Source organism: Bombus flavifrons, chromosome 16, assembly GCF_040668555.2.
Source record: "Bombus flavifrons isolate JBK064 chromosome 16, iyBomFlav1_principal, whole genome shotgun sequence".
Taxonomy (NCBI): Eukaryota; Metazoa; Arthropoda; class Insecta; order Hymenoptera; family Apidae; genus Bombus; species Bombus flavifrons.
In genome coordinates, this window is record NC_138457.1 from 7,492,024 (window position 1) to 7,508,171 (window position 16,148).

The 16,148-nt window shown below is 34.0% G+C and overlaps 3 long non-coding RNA genes across 4 annotated transcripts; all 3 read left to right on the forward strand.

Annotated features, from left to right (window-relative positions):
- Positions 1-4,297: 4,297 nt before the first annotated feature.
- Positions 4,298-7,988, forward strand: LOC138188211 (uncharacterized). The gene is made up of 5 exons (XR_011175416.1): positions 4,298-4,800; positions 5,595-5,899; positions 6,365-6,522; positions 6,811-6,978; positions 7,444-7,988. It is a non-coding gene; the product is annotated as an uncharacterized LOC138188211 (long non-coding RNA).
- Positions 7,989-8,153: 165 nt separating this feature from the next.
- Positions 8,154-12,055, forward strand: LOC138188150 (uncharacterized). Its single transcript, XR_011175382.1, has 3 exons — positions 8,154-8,904; positions 9,086-9,744; positions 10,976-12,055. It is a non-coding gene; the product is annotated as an uncharacterized LOC138188150 (long non-coding RNA).
- Positions 12,056-12,303: 248 nt separating this feature from the next.
- LOC138188028 (uncharacterized) lies at positions 12,304-15,046 on the forward strand. Of its 2 annotated transcripts, XR_011175328.1 has the most exons (4): positions 12,304-12,521; positions 13,167-13,620; positions 14,375-14,455; positions 14,522-15,046. It is a non-coding gene; the product is annotated as an uncharacterized LOC138188028 (long non-coding RNA). The 2 variants fall into 2 exon arrangements; XR_011175327.1 differs by having other exon boundaries at positions 13,167-14,455.
- The last annotated feature ends 1,102 nt before the right edge of the window (positions 15,047-16,148 follow it).

Sequence of the window (16,148 nt, forward strand, 5' to 3'; positions counted from 1 at the left end):
GGAAGCGGCACATCGTCATTGTAAATCCGATTTGTTGGAAATTTACGAGTCACCTTGTTTACAGTTGCTGCAGTTTACAGTTATTAAGATGTTCGGTGTGCCAAGTTGAATTCAGCCACCAGCAAAAGAATTAGCACCTGGTGAGCGGCGAGCATCTTCGACAAGTCCTCCATCATAGCCATAAAACGGCGCCGGTACGTCTACGACCATCTAGCCGTTACAGCGGGGAATCCCAAGAAGCTTATTCCGAGGTGATGGTCAATGTTTAAAAAAGTGAATTATGAATCGATCGAAGGCGAATATAGTTGATTTTTATTGGAAATATCAACGAAAATATTTCTAAATATGCTTATTGCTGCAGGTCATTGATTAGAGATTAATTTGATCGAGGAAATCTTCCATTTTGCAAATCTTCCATTTTGCAAATCTTCCTTATTCCAAAAAAACTTCTCTCAAGTTGCATAACACATAGCTTTCAAGTCTACGGACGTTTATGCTAGCCTGTGAAGAATGGACGGCGTACATTGTGGCAATAGGCGTGGAATAATGGCCCATGTGTCGTTACGTCGAGTCGACCGTGCCGTTTCTGAATTGCATTTACGAGCAGAACGGAAACCCGGAACATGTGTTCGCGACCTGCCGAAAACTCGCTGGTGCAGGCACGTGTTTCCTTACAGGGAAAAAGGTAAAAGACCCAAGAAATTGTCCCAGGACATCGGCATGTTTTTCCTATCATTCAACTCTTCTTATGCGACCAATGCGATTCATACTTGTACAATTAACGAACAGGTTACGAATAATATCTTCATACTTGAATTTCTGGTGAATGTAACATTAAATAATTAATTTAATGGCTACTCCAGAACAGCCGCCAATTGGTAATGTGTAATTGATAATTGCAATAAATGCAATTGATTGGTGGTAATAATTGAGTATTGAGTATTGTCTACTCTCATTCAGTCAAGATTATTTGAAATTTGAGGCCATCGTCGATTCATAATATTATATCACCATTACAAGAAAAACTAATCTGGGAAAGTCTCAAATAAATATACGTTTGATTATACTAAGCATAACTTCTCAGTCATTTTATAATAAGAATTATTTAATTAATTAATTTTATAATAAGAATTAATATCAATTAAATTGGTGCTTATAATTAGGCTGGGAATCTTTATGCATTTATAGGAAATTTAAAAGATGTGAAAATGTATAGAATGTGAAATGCACAAATCATTGTTTAGATTATATTTCTTCGTCTATGTGTACGTCTATGTCTTCGTCTATGCTAGACCTTGAGGACGATACTTAATCTTTATTCGTCAAATTCATTCATAAAGTTTATTAAATTTTCAGGTTGTGTACATGCTCAAAGACTATGCAACTTTCCTACCTCGGGCTTATTGCTGTTACTCGGGATGATGGTGCCGTGTGTTCGACACATGGCGAAGACGATGGTACCGGTGCAAACATTGTAGAAACTATCTGTCGGCGTGGATCGTAAAGGCAACGTTTATAATGCGCACGGCCTAGCCCAGGGACACTTTGTGCACATGGGCAATAACGTTGGCTGAGAAACCATAGGAGAATATTGTCGCAGTAGATGTTTCAAGTTTATGGACCGAAAATCGACGAGCACTCGTTCTGTTCGTGAATCAAGATCTTCGTCTTCCAGCATGTCCATCGTTCATTGTGATTAACCTCATCGTGGCTGCACTTAACCACGTTGTAGGGATTTTACTATGTGTAGCTGAACGATTGCTGATGTTCAAAATGATGTTCAGCTTGTTCTTCAGTTATTTTCGGACATTTCTATTATTACTGAATCGTAAGTTTTGTTCAAGTCCGATCTTCTTAGGTAATATCAGTTTTAACGAATCTCTTCACTACCAAATTTGATTAGTTTAGTCCTGTATTAATAGTATGCTGTTTATTAAAAGCAATGGTCATTGGAAATAGTGGCTGTGTTAACAATAGAATTAATATTAGAAATAATACAGTTCATTCTAGACTGAACTAGTCAAATTTGATACTGAAGAGATTTGTTAAACTTGGTACATATTAATTATACTGGTCCATTACATCGTTTCAATTATTTAACTTGTCTGTTAATCTTGTTAATTTCTCTAGATCGCTTGTAGAATTGCGAATTTAAGACAATTTGTAAAACTGACGCCGTTGATGTTGTTTGATAACCGTAGACGAAGCAGCAAGTATATTAAAAAGATTTGGTAGATTGTAAATACTACAACAAGTCACGGTAAAAGGGCTTGTGATCGGTAAAAGTCCGTATTTCGGATTAGGAGCCCAGCAAAATATTTGCGTTTAGAACAATAGGCAGATTATTAGATATTGGATTTCTAATGTTCGCGCATGCCATTATGTATATATCTTGATGTATATATCACTTTGACACAAACTGAAATGTTCTTTGCCTTTTTCGCAAGGAAACAGTTTATACAATTGGATATAGAATTATGAACATTTTGTAGATTATATCAATCAGTTTGAATTTATTCACTGACAGAGTACAAATAATCTTATTTTAACTTGTTGCCAATAATGACGTATAATCTATAGAAACACAGCATGAAAGGTAAAACGGGAAGAGTGGCGTGGATAAGCACCTTTATTAGCGAGTCAAAAGGACCTGCATTGTGAGAAGCACTTGTCGCCATTCAAGAATCATAAAGACCATTTGACTCTGGTCTCGTGCCTCCTTTGAATCCTGTTTCCCTCCTATTCAACAAGACTGCTTGCTTTCTTCCTTTCTGATGAAAATTCGAAGCATCCTCTGGATAAAGAAATATTCCTATGTAAAAAAGAATTTTTTTATTTGTATGCCTATATAGAAATATTGTTTCTCTTTTGATATTCTTATTCATAAAGATTATTTCAAGGTGAAATATACAAATGAAAATTTTCTACTTTACATTATTCCTAAGCTTTCTATACTTCTCTATAAGACAAAATTAAGTTAGATATCAACATTAATCAATTGACCAGAGTCTCAGACTCATAGTCTCAGAATAACAATTTTTATTGTAATTTAATTTATTATTTTTTAGATGTTTCCCTAGAATTTTTAATGTAATTTAATTTATTATTTTTTAGATGTTTCCCTAGAATTTTTAATGTAATTTAATTTATTATTTTTTAGATGTTTCCCTAGAATCATGGGTTCTGCGAAGGTAGCTTTTTCACGAGGGACTGGCTCTCTCTCTCTCTCTCTCTCTCTCTCTCTGGCTCGTGCTACCTGTTTGCACTTGGCGGTCCACCTTCGCTGACCTTTCTGCAATCCTGGTGAACACATGTCAGGATTCTGCCAGTCATATAAATTGGAGAAATTTGGCGAGCACGTGTTGATCATATGGTACGGTGCAGGTTTAATGAAATTCCTGTCACGTTGCTTGTGTTCCCTGTATTGTTTGGCAATTATTCTACCATCCCGAAAATCTGGAACTGTTCTTGAAACGGCACGAAGATTCCTTACATAAATAGCAGATGTGCTTGCAAAAATCAGAGGAAATGTACTTTTGAACATAATTTTTAATTACAAATTATTGAGATTACTAGTATTATGATTTACCAATTAAACAGTAATACCGAGCTTATATATTATCCTTTTTTTGGAACAGTTTTTGGATGGAGAATAATTCTGGAATTAAATATTTTAATTTTAGAATATTTTTCACAGTTAAATGTTAATCCTAGTATTAAATATTAGCTTTGAAATATTTTCAAATTAAAAATTAATCCTTCACTACATTAAATACCAATTCCAAAGTAAAGAAAAATATTAAGTAGTAAAAATATCCAACTGCCTACATATAATTTCTCACGTTCCCATTTTCTTTGTAGCAGGTTCTTAAACATCTAAGGATTAATAAAGGTGGATCGTCCGCAGAGCTTAGAAGGATCTCCCGCTAGCTCTATCACATATGTTACAGAAAAGTTAACAATGAAAGTGATTACCCTCGCAGTGATTGGCTATTAATAAGCTTTTGTTGGCTTAAGCTCATAAATTATAACGGCCAATTTAAAAAAACTTAGGGTTACATGATTATCGACGCGTGCATGCAAGGATGATGTGAAAACATGAAATTCAGAAAGATTACGTACTTTTACATTCTAGAAAGAAACAATCAATTGTCACTAAAAGCAATTAATTATTAACTTTTTAATTAACATTCTCTACAATTGGTTCTTAACATGTCTAATTTTCTATATTAATATTGCAAATATTGTTAATAAATTCCAGGAATAAGATACATAGAGATAATAATTCAAACTTATCAATAAAAAATTCTGTTCTCCTAGTAGGTCCTAGCAAAATTCCTTAAAAAAAACTGAAATGCACTGAATATAATAAACTGCTGGTACTTGGGGAAATACGTCTTTCGCATAATCACTACTTTTGGTATACAAGAGCTATTAAAGTTTCCTTAATCTAACTGCGTCTTGTTAACAAGAAAGAGGAAGATTCTTTAAAACTGACCATAGCTACCTGACAGGTACAGATAAATGAATTTATGATAGCTGGTTTTCCCCAAGTACGAGACTTTCTACGTTTAGTTCAGTTAGATATTTAACCGTTCAAAACATTTTAGTATAACCTCAAAAAATTTGTTGGATAACTAATCAACCTACAAATACAAACAGGAAGATGATACTTGAAATTAAAAAGAGGAGAAATAATGAAATGAATTGTTGTATAGATGATGTTCAAAAGAGAAAATTATCAATATATATTTAAAGTGATGTGAGATTATTACTACACGATATTTGGCGATAAAAGAGGTATGTAATGAATAGTATGTTATGAGAGGTAATAACGATTAGATGAATTTTTTATAGGTTATATTTAATAGAATAATTTAATAACTTTATCAATAATTAATAGATGTTTCGATGAACTTGTTAAGTGATTAATCAATCTCAATTGACAGATTCATTAATTAGATTAAATGATTAAATGAATTTTTGTATAGGTTATGTTTAACAGAAGGTTGCGAAATTGTTGAAGGTACTGTTAAATTATTTTCACGATATTTGGCAACGGAAGAGATAATAAGTAGCGCGTTATGGGAGTCATGACGACGATCAGGGTGGTCCTCTCTCACGGTTCGAGAAACCGCGTTCTGGAACCGATGTATACACGGTGCACGCGTCGTCAACGGGGACGTCTACGTCGCGTCGTGGATGCCGCGCTGCCAGAAAGAAAGTCGACTCGAAAATCAAACAAACAGCCGACGACGCCGCGTTTCTGCACTTCCGTCGTCGCCGTTTGTTTATTGTCGCTGAGGGATCGCTGCCCTGGTGATCCGTGCACCGTTTAATGCCGCGTTTCACACATTATGTAATTCTTTCACGTGCCAGTTACATCTAAAATCATTTATTCTTTGAATAATCACAGTTATCTTCAATATTGTTAACAGTATTATCTTCTTTGAATCATCTTTTACTTAATCATGTTCCTCTTTATTATTATTAACGAAGAAAATTAATAATAGTAATGCTCAATGAAGTTTGATAAGGATGCAACAGATTTCATGAGATTTGCTTCGTATGTTAAATTTTGAATCTGTTTTTAGAAAGATAACATCGATGGAAGAATTCGATAAGTAAGTATTTTTAAAGAAGATGGTAAAAAAGAGAAGAGATTAGGCTGGAAAGAGAAGAAATTGTGAAACGTCGATTCTTTACAGCCTTGTAAGACGGACCTAATGAAACGTAATTCATTCCCATGCACCTTGAGGAGACATCGTCTGGCGAACACATGTCCCCATTGGATTTTATCCATTAGGAAAAAGTGCGCCCTTCGTCGCATGACATTGGCCGCCGTCGAACATTGAAACTCGAACTCGCTAATTCTCCAGATGCTGGCTCGACTCAAAGGGTTATTAAACATATTTTTATGTTCGCGTCGATGGAAATATTTAGACCCCCAGGGCGTCATCTCAGCCTCAAGCGAGGTTAAAATTATATATTTTAATTTAATTAGATAATTTTAAATTAATGATTAAGTTTAGTATATATATATATAATTAATATTACAATGAATATTAAACTGATTGACTTGAAAACCATACCAAATATTGAACATGTCCTAGAAATGAACAATATTTATTTATATTTCGTTCTTACTAAATATTTCTTCAATACTGTTTATGTATAATAGTAACCTATAGAATATACTATACTACAATATACCTATTCTGTAATAAGAATTTGTTAAGAAAGAGATTCAACAATTCAAAAGCATTTTCTTATAAATAGATGAATATTATTAATAATATAATGAAGAATATTTATGTAATCTTTTGTCTATTTATTAATGGAATATAAATCTAATTTTTAACAGAGTTGTCCTCCTACGGAGAAAATGGATAGCCGTCGGCTAGACAAATTGAGGAAAACAGTTGTCTGATAGTCACATCTGTTCCCGGATTATGAGCACGATAAATTTCAGCCTGTGAAGCTAACAGCCGGATTAGCGAGCGTTGTCGCGGTGTCAACGAGGTGCTTTCACCTTCTATCTTGTAATTTGCGAATCTTACATTCTTCTCTAATAACTTCACTACAATAAACATTATTTATGTAGGGATTAATGTACCACATTTTCTTAAACAATTGCTATACTATTCAATTATATCTTCTTGACAAAAATGTTGATCAACAAATTTGTTAAATTATCCATATTTATTTTAGCACAATCTTCGATCATTTTTGGCAACAATTTTTGGACAATTATGATATTTATAAAAATATATAGCTTCCGTTTTATTACATTTCGATGCCTTCTTGCAGAGTTAAGTACAAGAAGTACGATCTTTTGGGAACGTCGATGTCACAAGAAAAGCGGAAATGAAAGAAAACAGCGGGCACTGTTCGCAAACAGAGAAGCTCGTCAAGAGTCCCTGGACTTATTGTCTTCGTTGTTCTGCCACGGCTACCTAACGTGCATGTGCGGATTCTGTACGCATTTCAGAAATGCCTACTTCAAACACACGTGTTCGCCATCAGGTTGCCCAAGTGGTTGCTTGACCTTCGCATTTTTACTTTTTGAACTCTTTCTACTAGATCTCTCTTTTATCTTACAAAAATGCTTTATCTTCACTATTAAAGTATCAAAAATTCTAAGAAGGATTCTTGTAACAGTTAATTAATTTCATTTTTGACAACTCTCTAAATTATACATACATAAATTGTTATTATTGCGACTTGAAAGTTTTAGAAGATAATAACAATACAACAATCGCAGTGAATTTTTTGATGCTAGATTTTGTAAGAAATTATATTTTATTTTCCTAAATAATGTTTCTGGTATTACGCTTATCAGTAAAATATTTTATTTTCATAATACGTTTATTTAATATTTTTATTTATGAAACTGTATTGATCTCTATATAATTTCAACTAACCCCAATCATTTTTATGTAGACGATTTTTTTGAATCGAACAAGAGGTCAGAGGTGACCACCATGGACTCCGGATTGAATTTCCGAATCAACGTCTTCGAGGAGGTATTAGCCCCACGTGAATACCGTGGTCCCCGATGTCGAGGCCGTGAATTGGAAAAAAAGGGCCTCACGGATCGTTGTGGCCTGGTTGGGCCTCTGGAATCCTCAGTGGGGGTCCCACGGATGGGTTCTTTCGTTTTTCTTTCGATCCCGCAGGAATCATTGTCGTTTCCTCTGCTCAACGCTTTCTTTCAACGTTTTCTCATACCTCCGGTCTTTTTCATATCGAGCAAGTATTTCCTAACATAATTGATTAACAATTGCTATAATCTACATGTATCTAATACAGAGTGAACAATATATAGCTGACTAATTTCAAAATCCCATCATTCCTGAATGATGTATCATTTTTTGTGCCGTACTAGAAATTATGTTATGGATGCATGGCAAAGTAAACAAGAAACCATCCATCAAGGATGTACACAGTTCTGATGACATCACACTTGATATATTGGAAACAAATATGAAGTTTATATTTATTTATTTATATATTTATATTTATATTATATTATATTTATATTTATTATATTATATTTATTTATATATTTAATAAAAGCAATGAACAAATGTATATTATATATACATATATAGAATAGACTTCTATTATAGTGAAAAACTTTAATATACAAGTTATGGTGTATCAATCTTAAACTTTGTTTTGTCCATTACTATATCTATTAAGTATTTAATAATTGTTCTTTCTATTCTAATGCTTTTTAATTATAGCAAAATTGAACTTCAAAGTAACGAAGAAAAGTAGGAGCAACGTGGTAATGAAAAAAAAGAAAAGCCAGGAAATTTGAAACTAGTGATCCATTATGCAGCAAAGATATGTATGTAATTTGAAGTAAAGTAAATAATAATAGACAGGAGGGCAATGTTTTTTTTAAACTGCAGCAAAGCTAAGCTGAAAAAAGAAGAAAAGTAGAAGTAACACAGCAGCCAAGTAAAAAAGGAGGAAAGCTGAGAAACAAATGTTGAAAGTTGAAACTAATGGCGGAGTCGAGGCTACTAATTGCCATGGAAATTTCGCAGGGTCTGGTAAATTCGTTCAGGAGGTCCCGTGGCACAGTCGAGGTCGAGAGTTGAATCTAAATGATCCTGGTTCTCGGAAGGAGAGGACCATCAGGACACGCGACACTTCCCAAGTCGAAGGAAGCGTGCCCTTTCTTATTTTTTCCTCCTGCTTGGAACCCTGTGGTTGCTACGGGCCCCTGGAATCATCCTGGTGAAAGATTCATCGTTGCTGTTTCAGCGGACTCTATATATGTTACCAACTGATGCAATTTGTAGATCTTTGGTAAAAAAAAAAGGAGAAAACCAGTCTCCAGGGATGAATTTTACAATAGAAATGACATAGGAAACAAAATCAATAACATAAGTAAATTATCAAGTCAGCTACTGATAATATCAGTGTATATAGTTTTTAAAAATATTAGATAAAACATAAAAAAATGTGGATGGCCTTAATAAATATTAAACATTATTAAATGTCAAATATTAAATTAAATATCAGTGTCAATAATATTGAGATATATTGATAACAATAATTATATTTTTAGTCTGATTTATAAGAAGATAAAAAGAAGAAATGTGTGTTGTGTGTGGAAAAAACCACCGACGCCATTTTCTTTAGAATCCCCTTCATTTGGTCCGGACCAATTGTAAACGAGTCTCACCTGTGCATTACCTCTCACCTGTGCTTTAGTCTCCTATTGGAGGATTAAGAGCAGGTAACAGGCAAGTGTCCCCACTAAGCTGTAATGGAGCTACTGGTACAAAATGAATCCTCTCTGGGAAGAGGAAAGTATTCTGTTTTATTTTCAAACATAAATTATCAATTTTTACCAATTTATATAATGTTTCATTAAATATTTAATTATATTATTTAATTATTTTTTCATTTTTCTAGTGCAAAAAATTTCTTGAATTAAAAGAAGCATGGATTTATCAAGATTGATGTAAGCTAGTGGTTTTTCCGTATTGGAAACTGGAAATATATGTATAAGACATTTGTGACCAGGTGTGACAGACGTTTACACTTGCATTCGTGACGCTGTACACGTCATGGACACGGACGGCTGCTAGGTTTCATCGAAACAGCTGTTGTCTGATGTTGTCCCTACCCGATGTCAGACTTGGGGCTATTAAAATTCAGCGAAATCCATCGCATCAACTCAGAACTAGCCGTAGCTCTTACTACATACTACATAATATTACAGTTAAGTGCCTTTACTTCAATTTTCTCTTCACATACATTTTTTTCCAATGAAGATTGCTCTTTCCCTCTAATTTTCTTAGCTTTATAGGTTTTTACGCTATTGTTCCTCCAATTTTAACTTCTTTTTTTTAGCAAAACTCTATGAAAGTAAATTTCTTCTTTTATTTTATTTCTTTAAACTCTTAATCGACTTCTACTTCATGTATTTTTTTTCTCTAAAACAGTTGCTTTCTTTTTTCTACAGTTTTGAGCTTCCTCTCTCTTAATAACTTTTACATTTCTTTTTATATCTTCTTCTTTCTTTAATATACTAAAAAGAATTCAAATCTAATGTGAATCTAACTGATCTCTTCCTTTCCCAGGTTCCCTTCCATTTTCTATTTTCTAACCTCAAACATTCGGTGCGTCGAGCTCGTGGACTTTCGATAGGACTCGTCGTATTCGATAGCAGCCACGCTAAACGCACCGTGTCACGAATGTGTAACGAGAAACGACCGACCCTCTTTCTTTCTTTTTCCCCATGAAGTCAGTTCGGGTCGCTGCTTTGAAATTGGCACGCGGGATGATTTTAGCTATTCGAAGTCTGGCGGAAAGGAAGGAGAACGCGTCGCGTTCGACCCGCTGGCGCCAACACGACAAAAACTTTTCATAATCGGCCGTGTCTCCCCTCGTTCTTTCGTTTCTGACTCCATCACATCGGCCTAGAAATCTAGGAATCCCCGCCTTTCTCTAATCTTTCTTTAGCTTGTTTTAATATCTGAATAATAGTAGTGAATAATCGCCAGAAATATTTTAACTTCACCTCTTGATAAATTTTGTTCTAGTACCTTGCAGAGTAGTAGATGTAAATTTACTAAATACTAAGGAAGAATATTAATTACAACTCCATAATGTATTAGTATGACATTTTTTAATATCAAGCACTGAGGTTCAGATATTACTAAAAGTTCTTTACTGTTGTCATTCAGATAATGAAACAGATACAAAATTTAGTATTTAATATGTTTTATCTAGTGTTAATGTAGTTTATTATTGTATCTAGTTTTAATATATAATATCTAGTATCTTTAATATTTCAGTGACAACAATGAAGATTTTTAACCTCGATTTCTAATTGATTTCTTTCTTTTACTTTAATTATCCCTTTTAATGTGTGACTTATCTTGTGTTTTATCTTATGTCTTATCTGTATGTCTTCTTTTTCTAACTTTAGTCTTTTCTTTTTATGTAGATAATTTATGGTGGCTGAAAGGGAAGAAACATCACTAAAATTTCTTCAATGAATCTTCCAAGAAGGCTCTACTTCTTTGTCACAGCCTGGTGAGGACTTTCAGGAACCTGATCCAGTAGGAATTTTTCCTGAATGAATAACTCTTAACCATTCACTTAATCATACACGAACTTTCTCTTTACACTTTACAAAAAATCACATATACCCTTTTCTCTCTTTTATTTTATTTTTTAATGGTTTTATATCTTCATACACTTGCTTATTATTGTAGCAATGTAATGTAATTCTGTCATGAATATTATTGCAGCATAATTAAGGTAATTATTTTTAGCAAATTTGTAGTTGAAAAATGGTAATTGATCTTTACTCTACTTATTATATATGTAGAATATTAACATTGACCAATATATGTGAACTCCCATAATAGATTAAAGGAACAAAATGAATTCCACCAAAGGAGCCGCCTTCAGCAATGGAAAAAAGGAAGAACAGGGATTTTAAAAGCGTTGCATAAAAAAGGGTCTCCCTTGGTCAAAATACTATGTGCCACCCTGTGCAAGTAAAAGGGGTTGGTCCTCTAGAATAATCTAGAATATGGCCCCTTTTTATTTGGACACCGAAAATGGTCGCTGCGATGAGCTTTCTCGAGGTATAAATCAACAGTCTAGGAAAAACACACGGCGAGAGTCGTTCAACGCTGATATATGAACACGTGATTCATTAACAGCCACTGATGAAGTATGTGTTAATGAAGAGAATCCTCTTCTTCGTTCTCGTTCTATCCCCCAATTTTAAACCGTGTTTTCCCTATGAAATCACGTGGTTCAAACGTTATTTTCGAAGGAGAAATGGACGTAGAGTGATTTTAGGTTAATCCTCCTAATGTGAACCATCATGTTGTTTTTGTTTAAAACTTGTACCATACTGAAATTATTCTTCAATCTACTCTTTTTAGATAATCTATACTTATGCTTAATTGCATTATGTTCATTTATTCTTTGCTTATATTTTCTTTATGAATATAATAATACTATGGTGAAATTACATTACATGTAGAAGAAATAGTAACTAAGAAATAATGAGTATTAATGAAACTAAGTAATTAACTTGGTTTTGGTTCAATAACGTTATAACAAATTTTCATTGCCTTGTTACAACAATAATTAAATATAAGAAGATACAAAATTATAGATATGAAGATACAAACTTAAGTATATAATATAATTTCCAAATTACACTGTTATAATAAATATTAACTTATAAATTTCAAACAATCTGTTTCCAATAAAATTTTAATTTTAATAAAATATTTCTTTTTATTTTTAGGTTGATCATAGTAATCTGATTGGACATCAATGAGATTCAATCAACGAAGCAAATCCAGCCTTCGCGTTTGGATAGTGGATGTGACGGTAGAGGGTTGTTCTTCTATTCGTTTCTGTCCCATTCTTTTCTTGAAACCGACGACACGCAGTCGCGGAGGGGCGGCGCCTTCAAATGGCAGCACCTAGAGCGCAGACGCCTTCGGTTTCACAGCGTGCTTCCGGTAAGGGTGGCCCATAGAATTCCTTGGGGTGTCTAACGCCCCCGCAACACCAATCGTAAATTATTCAGGTTTTCAAGCCCCTCTCTCGACTCGTCCTAATTTATCTTTTTCGAACCCGTGACGACCTCGCCTTGATTTTAATTAAAAACCACGCCGAAGAAATTCGTTATATAAATGAATTTTTACTTTTGGTTGAGGCCAAGCGATTTTTGGGTATTTTTGTATGAGAAATGATATAGTGAATATCTTCTGATGTTTATAAAAAGAAATATAGTTTTCTTTTCTGTTTAGAGTCTTGATCCTCTTTTATCAATGGGACAACTTCGGCTGGATTTTAATTAAAATCCGCGCTAAAGAAATTCATTAGATGAATTTTTAGTTTTAGATAAGGTTAAAGAAGAAGTTTACAAGAAAGTCCTATATCAACACCAATTTAGTCTCTTCTTTGCTACATTTATTCTTCTTGTTGATGAATAATTCGTTAAAAGAATTTTTTATTTAACAGAAATCTTCTACCAAAACTCTTCATCGGTATCGCATCTTTTCCTTTCTCTTTTTCTCTATTTTTCCTACCAATAAACTATCCAATAACAATTTTCTTTCCTTTATCGCCAAATATCGACTGAAATATTTCTTCTTTTCCAGGCTTCAACTAGAGCAACAATCTCGACTATCAGAAATCTTTCGACCGTTCTGAAATAAACCAGGAGAGCACGTCGGGGCTTCCCATTCGCCTTCGAAAATGTGTTTACACGGCACTATACACTTCACCGGAATAATTCTCGATGTCTTTTTGCTCCGTACGAAAACGAACGAGTTTTCCTTGGCGCCTGTATTGTGAGGTCCGCGATTTCGCGGTATCGCCTGAGTAAATTCCATCCATCGGCGGGGGTGGCGGCTGTTACAATTTACTGTTTCCACGTTCCGATCTATTTTAATTATTGCTGGCGAGGTTAGCCGCGAAAAATTCCATAAATCTTCGTCTCCTGCGGTAATTAGCGGGAATACTTTCGACTAGCGGGCATAAATCCTGCAATTCCTTCCAGGAACCTCGGAACATTGACGACACGAGGTGCAACACAGATCCAGTGTCTCTCAAGTAACCGAATTTTTCAAATTGAAGCGACTAAAAGTTCATTTCAGAATGTTTTACGCGATAATTATTGAAGAGGAAAGAGGAAGATAACTGGAATTAAGAGATCATTGCAATGTTAATGGGTAATTGTCAATTGTTTATTGATTATTTATTGTAGAAAAATTACAGAGTGGCTGAAAAATGGTCGGAAAGTGATTTAAAATCTTGTTACAGTTTTTTAAATAATAATTGAAGAAGAAAGGAGAAGAGAATGGGAATTGACCATCAGTATCGATTATTTATCATAAAGCAAATTTAGAATGTAAAATTCTCCTATTCTATCTTAAAATCTTTTGTTAAAGATTCTTTAGGAAAGACTAGCTTAGAAATTTCTGGTTCTTATGAATTTTTAGAAAATTAATTACTGAGGAAAGCCAATTTGAGGTGCTGTGTCACGGTGTGATCGCTTGAAAAATGGAGGGACGTCGCGTAAATCGGTATTATAGAGGCTTGAACGGCTGTAACTGTTCTTAATTCGCGGGGACGTTTATTTGCTGCACTCCGAGGCAATATAATTCGACGCGTTTCCGCTATTTTTATCGTTTAGTGATTCATTTTCCCTACTATTAAAAAGAATTATTGCCTTCGAGTCTCAGAACGTGTTACTGCACCGACACTTTCCTGTCTTTTTATAATCTCTTCATTCCTAACCTCCAAATAATTCGTTTTACACTTATTTAAACTACCATAGATTAATCATATCTTCTTTTATTTCCAGAAAGACACATACTTCTAATTTCTTCAATATCATTCTTGAATTAATACTCATTCAAACATGCCCGCATCTTCATACAGAGAAGTATAAATTAGTTCTTAATTCTCACATCTTGTATTCAAGAGTAAATTTTATTTAAGAACATTTCAGGATGAAAAATATTGGAAGAAATTGTTTTCGAATGGTAAAAATACTTTTGATTGTCGAAAGAGCGGAAACTGTGCTGAAGATAATAATCGCTTTCCGTTCGCCGTAAATCTCTCCTTATGAACGGTGGCGATAGGGCTTGCCTGCACGAAAATAGAGTTTTTTCCTGGCCCTCGTAAAATATTTATATGCGCAAATAGTGGAGAGCCGGGTTGAAAATAGGGCTGAACGAAAAGAAGACATAGATAAGAGACTCATGGAATTTATTCTCCTTCTTCTGTGTTGTTTTTCACCCCGGAAATATCTCTTTGGTCGGCACATGAGATTTTCCTTGCGAAAAAGTCAACGTCACTCGTGATTTTTACTTTGATCTCTCACGACTTTTCATCTGACACTTATCGCTTCAATCTTTTTATCTTTAAATACGGTAAAAATACTGTTACATTGAAGAAGAAACAGTTCCCTCGTTTACAAAAGAAATCATTTAAAATTAACAATTTTTGGTTACAAGCAACATTTCTTCTTTTACATGAATTTTAAATTAAGAAGAAATATGTGAAATGTCTTGGAGTAAAAAAAAGTGGAATTTTTTAGTTGTCTTCTCTATTGGATGAAGCTCTAAAATCCTTTCCTGTGCAGATGTTGACGGCAAAGTATCTAGGGAATCGAAGAGGTGACAAAATCGGTCCTTCGGTTTTAATAGAGAAGTGGACCCATTACGCTATCGCTTGAAAAAGCCGTTATTCATGTTGGACAGCTGTTTCCTTGGTTAAAAAAAGGTTGGTGTTGCTTTTTGAAAGAAACGAGTGTGAAGTGATCATTCAAAATGGGTAAAGAAGTTTTTTAAATTCTCTTTTTTTAACAAAATTGAACTTGCAACAAAAGAAAGACCTAACAATCATTATTTCACTGAAAATCGTATAATTTTATCTAAATTATGTTTTTTAAGAGTATCTTAAAAAATTGATTTCTTGAGATGGTTCTTTTTTTTTATTAATATCGAAAGTGGGTTCCGATTATGCAATGGAAGTAGTCGGTCAAATCTTTGTTAGAAAATCGTTCCGACTTTTCAGTCCCGCCTCCCAAACAGGAAATTAGTTGCCGACAGGCGGTTCGAATTATACATTTCTCGGTAAAGACCTCCTTTTTCTATCTTCCGCCTCGATTTTGCTTCATCGGCCACATCAAAGCAAAATCATATCCATTTCCTTTTTTTTAAATTCATTTTTCATCAATTTATCCCAAAATTTTATAAACATTTACGTCACATTAAAACTAATGTATTATTAAAATAAAGTTTAGGTTATAAATTGTAACATAGTTTTAATACAGTATCTAACTGCAGATATCGTGATAAAGATTCCATTGGTTTCTATTTTACTTACCTAACCTCCAGTGAGCTTTTTATGCAAGCTTACTGTGTGAGAGGAGAGAAGTTGTCGACGTGTTCCCTCGACAGCTGCCACCACTATAAGATCCGGTTCACACGAGTCTCCTCACTTGTCTCCCCTTGATCTTCTTTTTACACTTTTATAAGAGCTTTCTGAAAACTGTGCATGACACTATCACCAAATTTCTTCTTCTTCGTTCACTTTTCTTTATTGCATTATACCGTAATTGATCTTAGTTA